A 7,500-nucleotide genomic window follows, 5' to 3' on the forward strand; every position below is an offset into this window, starting at 1 on the left:
TATAACAAATCATTAAGATGAACCTTGAACTCTTCTTCCGTTGGTTGATCATTTTTGTTCTCCTTAACGTCACCTTTCCAATTAATGGACTTCCAAATCAATTTGATATATTTGAAGTCTAACAGCCCCTTTCATCTTGTGTGAGTGACATCCCACACATGCTCGTCAAGGGTTGTTTTCTGACGTTCGCAAAAGCCTTCATAAGTATCCTGCAACCCTCAGACATTACTCCATCCACATTCATACTCTCGTCGACCACAGGGACCTCTGGTGGTGCTGCCTGTTGTAGTATGTCCGCCAGCCTTTGCATGACAATAGCCTTGTAAAAGAAGCTCTTCTGTAACTTACCCCGAGGATTTATTGCATGATGCCACTGTCCAAGTGTTGCTGCTCTCTGCAACAGCTGGTTTGACGAGACGGTTCTCCAGCTGTCCACTGCCTAGGTGACACACAGAGGGGCATATTTAGACCCTCATTCATCTTGCCAAGTAATTAGGTTACTTTTAAGCTCAATGCATCTACATGTAGCAATACATAAATCGGGTTTGGATATCCCTGTTTGCTGCCTTATAAAAAATAGGTCACCAAGCAGCTGTCAACTCCTGTAATACAAATGGTTCGCCATTACCATATGATTTTGGGAAATATTTAGCGATGTTCAGCCATGGGTATTTACTGGTCCTTAGTAGATCTATATTCATAACACTGATTATCTCCCAACGGTAGGTGCAGCACACCCACCCCACTTGTGCAATTAAACCTCCCATCATCAGGGCATTCTCGAACTGTGTAACCTGTTGCATCAACTCACCATGGTGTTTTAGGTGGTAGAATTTCGAGTCATCAGGAGGTATATACACATCCCCTAGCTTCAGGCTTGGCCATCATGAAAACACCAACCAAATCTGGTCCTCTGCAGCACTTTCCACCTGAGCAATGTCCTCGTTGTGTCTATTTTTGCCCAGCATTATTAATCTATCTCTGTTACGTTCCTCTCTAGAGTCATTTTTATACACAGAAAAACTGGGTACCTGGAAGTGGAAATATCTATTCATTTCCAATATCCAAGAAGTGTCTCAGTTCAATATAAACCTCAGTACTTATTGATTTTGAAACTTATATCTAAGTCTCCTCTGTTGTAGAGAAATCTCTTTATTGTTGTAGGGAATTTTGTATGGCAGGCCTTTATTTTATTGTTAACCTTTAATCGTGCCAATCATAAGGCTTTTGTTTTCAAACTCAAACAGTTGGTAGTGGGTGCGTCTTTCAATAGCATCATTATTAAATTTTTAATTATTATATCTTGAATATTATTTGTTTATGGGCACCATAGGGAGTTTAGGAATATGATATCTGGTGTTCCTTGTGCCTAACAAAAAAACAAAAACTCGGTACATATGTTGAGTTTACTATTCTCTTTGCATCAATTCCATTTCCCGGGTGTAGGATAGGGGTTGCTGAAACACATATCAGAGATCTAGTTCAAATTAGTGCATGGTGTAGATTATGAGACCTGAAGTTGAATTCTAACAAATCGTAAAGTATGGCAGTAAGTAGATCAAGGACTGGCTCCTCAACATCTGGAACTCAGCATGGAAAATGTTTCTTTACTCTGAATGATTCTTTTAAAATTTTAGGTGTGATTCTCGTAAGCACATTTATTTTTCAGAAACAAATTAGGTCTGTGTCTTCTTCAATTGCACAAAAAGTTGGCTTACTGGGAAAGTTATATAAGATTTTCGGTTATCAATCTATTTACAAAAAGTGGCGTTTTAATTATTTCATTCTATATTGTTTGGAGTAGTGTTCACCTCTGTGGTATTCAGATGCTGATTTTAAACGTAATTTACTGGACAAGAACTTATTTCCCATTTTTTTCTTATTCCTGATCTACATGTTAATCTTTGGCACCGACATGCAATTAGTTCATCATCCATGCTGCATAGGATTTTTCGTATTTTTGACCACCCTTTACATTCATATCTTTCCCGTACAGTATCATCATGTTTATAATGCTAAGTATGAAGTTAATTCTATTAGCCATGCCTTCTCCATTATAAAGGTTAATACTACAGATTATTTTAAAAGTTTTATTCCAGCTGTGGCGAAGTTGTCGAATGATCTTACTAATCAAGTAGTTGAATCTGAAGAATTTAAAAAGTTCATACTTGCAGCAAATGTTTCTGTTGAACAGACTGACATGAGTCTCTTTCTATCATTTATATATAAAAGATCTGTTTTAATATTGTTACTATTTTTAGATACATTTATTTTAATTCTCCATTACTTCTCATTTAGATTATTAATTTCGTTATTTCCTTTCCTCACCTGGTTATGTTTCCCTGTAGGAGCTCTGGACATCCAGACATTAACCTACGTATTCTTCTGTTGGTTGATCTGTTTTGTTCTCTTCAACGCCAGCTTTCGAATTAATGGACTTCCAAATCAGTTTGCTATCTTTGAAGTCTAACAGCCTCTTCCATCTTGATTGTGTGTCATCCCACATATGCCCATCCATCTGACAGTACTCCATCAACATTCACACTCTTGTTGCCCTCAGGGACGTCCGGTGGTGCTACCTGTTGCAGTATGTCCGCCAGCATTTACATGTCGATAGCCTTGTAAGAGAAGCTCTCCTGTAACTTACCCTAATGATTCATTGCGTGATGACACTGTCTAAGTGATGCAGCTCTCTGCAACAGCTGGGTTTACGAGATGGTTCTCCAGTTATCCACTGCCTGTGTGACACACAGAGGGGCATAGTTAGACCCTTTCACATCCTGCCGAGTATTTAGGTTACTTATAAACTCAACGCATCCACATGTAGTAATACATAAATCGATCTCGGATATCCATGTTTGCTGCCTTTCAAACGATAGGTCACCAGCCAGCTGTCAATCCCTCTAGTACAAATGGTTGGCTACTACTATATTATGATTATGACTAATATTTAACAATGATCTGCCATGGGTATCTACCATTCCGTCCTTAACAGCTCTATACCCTTAACACTAATTATCTCCCATTGGAAAGTACAGCACACACACTCGTGCATTTAAATCTCCCATCACTAGCGCATTCTCGTACTGTTTAATATGTCACACTAACTCACCATAATATCTTGGGTGGTAAAAAGTAGAGTTGCCAGGAGGTATATAAACACGCCCTAGCTTCAGGCCTGGCCATCATGACAATGCCAACCACATATTGACCTCTGTATCACTGTCTACCTAAGTTATGTCCTTGATGAGTCTATCCTTCATGAAACACCATTACTATGCCTCTGTTACGTCACTCTCCCAAGTAATTTCTATACACAGAACAACCGGGCACCTCAAAGTTGGATTATTTCTTCGTCTCCAATATCCTCACGCTGTCATAGTCCACTTAACCTTAGTATGTATCGGTTTAGAAACTTATATTTAAGTCTCCAATGCTGTAGAGAAATTCCTTTATTGTTGTAGGGAAGTTGTATGATCGGCCTTGATTTTATTGCCGACTTTTACTTTGATAATCCTGAGACCTTTGTTTTCAAACTAAAACAGTTGGTAGTGGGTGGGTCTTTCATTAACATCATTATTGAGTTTTTAATCAATAGATCACAAAAAATATTTGTTGATAGGCACCATAGTAAGTATAGGAATGTGATATATGGTGTTCCTCGGGCTTAAAAAACAAGATCGGTACATATGTTGAGTATACTATTCTCATTGCATCCATTCCATCTCCCGAATGTGAGACTGGGGTTGCTGAATCACTTAATAGAGATCTGGCTCAAATCAGTTCATGGTGTAAATAATGAGGCATGAAGTTGAATCATAACAAAATTTAAAGTATGACTGTAAGGAGGTCAAGGGCAGTGGCTTCTTAACATCCGGAACTCAGCATTGATTTTTTTTTTTTTTTAAATCTCTGAACGATCCTTTTAAAATATTAGGTGGGATTCTGGTCAGCACATTTATTTTTCAAAAACACATTAGGTCTGTGTCTTATTCAATTGCACAAAAAGTTGGCATACCGAGAAAGTGATATATTTTTGATGATCAATCTGTTTTCAAAAAGTTTTTTGATTATTTCACTCTATATTGTTTCCAGTAGTGCTCTCCTGTGTGATATTAAGCTGCTGATTTTCATCAAAACTTGCTGGACAAGAACTTATGCTTTATTAACTTTTTTATTCCGGGTTTACATGTTAATCTTTGCCACCGCATACAGTTAGTTCATTATGCATATTGCATAGGATTTTCATATTTCTGATAATCTTTGCATTCAGATCTTCCCGTAAAGTATCATCCTGTTCGTAATGCTAGGTATGAAGTTAATTCTAATAGTCATGCCTTCTCCACCATAAAGCTTAATACTACACAGTGTTCTAGAAGTTTTCTCCACCATAAAGCTTAATACTACACAGTGTTCTAGAAGTTTTATTCCAGCTGTGACCAAGTTGTTGAATGTCCTGACTATTCGAGTAGTTGAATCAGTAGAATTTAAAAAGTTCATACTTGTAGCAAATGTTTTCATGTTGAACAGGCTGATATAAGTCTCTTTTTAGAGTTTGTATATGAAAGATCTGTTTTATTGCTGTTACTGTTTTTGAGGCACATTTTTTTTTTATATTCTCCGTTACTTCTCATATAGTTTATCTGTTTCCTTATTTACTTTCCTCACCTGGTTTGTTTCGCTGTATGAGCTCTTGACATCCAGACATTCACCTAAATATTCAAATATCTGCTATATCCATCTTTTTTTCATCTCTTTTCCATAGGTTTGCTATCTCTGGCATAGCGCATTGCTGTTCTTACGACTGTCTGGTTGAATTTTCTTTTAAGCCTTAGTGGCAATCTCTTATCACAAAAAAACTCCAGACACAGCTCTCCAGTTGATCTAGCCTGTCTGTATACAGTGTTAAACTTTTCCTTCAATACTTCCACCAGCACTGATTATGGAGCTCATGTACTGAGACTTGTTTATTCTCTTTAATTCTCCTCCACCCAACCTATTACTGTCTCTACCATCGCCTTCATTGGTGGATCACATGTATTTTGTTTTGAACCAGTTTATTCTCTTTCCTCTGTCTTTGATTTCTCCTCTCCACCATTCTAGCTTCTAGCTTAATTTCCATGTCTTCCTTCTCTCAGCACAAAAAAACGATAACTTATGCATACAATATCATCCATGGCATTGTCTCTCTAACTTCATCAGCCTTAGCAATTATTACTATATTGCAAATTATTGGACTAAGTACTAATCCCTGGTGCAATCCTGCCCTCCCCTCAAATCCTTCCGTCACGCCAGCAATGCTCCTCAGTCTGGTATACACCTTGGATCAGCCACATACTTTTCTGGGGCCATATTCTTCCACAGACAACTCCATACTTTTTCCCTTAGAACTTGGTAATAAGCCTTTTCAACGTCTATGAACACCAATGTAAATTTCTTTGCTTTTCCTTGAAATTCTCCAGCAGTTGCCTGAATCAAGACACTCCATCTGTGGTTCCACTTCCTTTCATAAATCCCATTTGCTCTTTTCCTATTTCAACCTCTCCTCTCATTCTGCTCTCCATTATCGCTTCCAAACTCTTCCTGGTGTAGGACAACAGTTTGATACCCCTGTAGTTACCGCACTCTTGAACATCCACTTTACCTTTGAAAACTGGGATAAATATACACCTTCACCACTCTTCTAGTATCTTATCTTTCTCGAGTATCTATAATTAGATCGTATAAAATATCCACAACCTCATCTCCTATTGCTTTACATGTTTCCATAATGATCAACTTTGGTCCTGTTGCCCTACCATTTTTCACCTTTTCCAGCGCATCTACAAAATCTTCCCTAGAAATCTCCATTAACATGCCCATATTCATCTTTTCTTACTAGTCTTTTATTTTCTTTATTTATTAGCTGTTAGAAAATTCTTTGCATAGCTTCAAGATGTCTTCTTTTCTAAGTACCACAACTTCTCTGTCTTTCATTTGTTTGATGAGTAAAATATATTTTGTAATTCTATTTCTTGCTTTTGACAGTTTGATAGTTTTGTTCGTTCCTTAATTTGTTCCTAGCTCATTATACATATCCCTCAAATCACGCTTGAATAAAAAGTACCACTAATAGATGTCGAACAGCCATGGGATTCGAGAGTGGACAACACGAGGAAGGAAAATATAGAAAAGTACCAATATATACAAAGTGATTTAAGAAGACTATGGAATATGCAAGTTGAAGTGGTAATAATAATAATAATAATAATAATAATAATAATAATAATAATAATAATAATAATAATAATAATAATAATAATAATAATAATAATAATATTCGAAAACTAATTTTATTGGAAAGGAAAATCCTTTTACTTTTTCGCAATGCACCTTCAGCATGATATCAACTATCTAATTCATAGGGCCATTCACTCCCTCGTTCCAAATTTGGACTCGGGCAATTAGATTTCCTTTCTAACCAAACACGACCATTTGTATTCCTTCATCCTAGCGACGAAGCGAAGCAATAAACAAGACAAACTCTCAATATAGGATCTTTCCCTAATCATCGAGCATTGGACCCAAAGAGTTTTGATATCCGTGTTATTTGAAAGGGATATATCTCTATTATTTTTACTAATTGTAAATTACTAAAAGTTAGCTTTCTCTTTCTCAGTTACAGTACATTTATGAGAATTGTATACATACTGATACTGAAATAATTAATGGTTATACGAAAATTTGCTCTTCGTGAGATCTTTTCTGGCTTTCCCCTCCTAATGACTTCGATAAAATTATATATATTATAGGAATGACGCTTGATACCTTATTGGATCATGAGCTTAACATTGTTGAATAGTCCCTGAAATATCATGTTTGAATATAGTTTCTTTACAGTATTATTTACGTACTTTTTGTCGATTTTGCTAACGGAGAATAAATCTTTATTAAATGTTTGCCTACTCTTTTCTTTTATTATTCTAGATTTATACACGTTTCAAAGAATTACATTTGCTGACCTTTCAATGTTTTTATTTCCAATGTCTAGTTTCGTAGTAAAATAGAATTCCTATATTCTTAACACAATGTAGATTGCATATTCTTTTATTATTACTAATATGTATCGAAAATTGTCAAAATCGTCATATTGGATGATTTCATTAAGATCGGGAACACTGCCATAATCCCTTCACTGATCACCCAGAAATATTGGACAAATTTAAACTACTTACTCTCTTAGGATCTATCCTCTTCCACCTTAATCCATTCATAACTTCAGTATGTAAAAGCATCCGAAATTGGTAAACACTCAAGAAAGAAAGAAAACTATATTTTTTTTCAACAGTGATAGGTGTTCTTTTGTATAAAATTTTCTGTTATCTACTTCCTATGTGTGGGTCATGACCTGGAAAAATAAGGGTAAATAATTTTCCTGCCACCATTCACTTCAGTACAAACATCTCATATTTGACCAGCTAATCTGGATTGTCTCAGAAAATATATTACATGTTTTTTCAC

Source organism: Palaemon carinicauda, chromosome 23, assembly GCF_036898095.1.
Source record: "Palaemon carinicauda isolate YSFRI2023 chromosome 23, ASM3689809v2, whole genome shotgun sequence".
Lineage (NCBI taxonomy): Eukaryota > Metazoa > Arthropoda > Malacostraca > Decapoda > Palaemonidae > Palaemon > Palaemon carinicauda.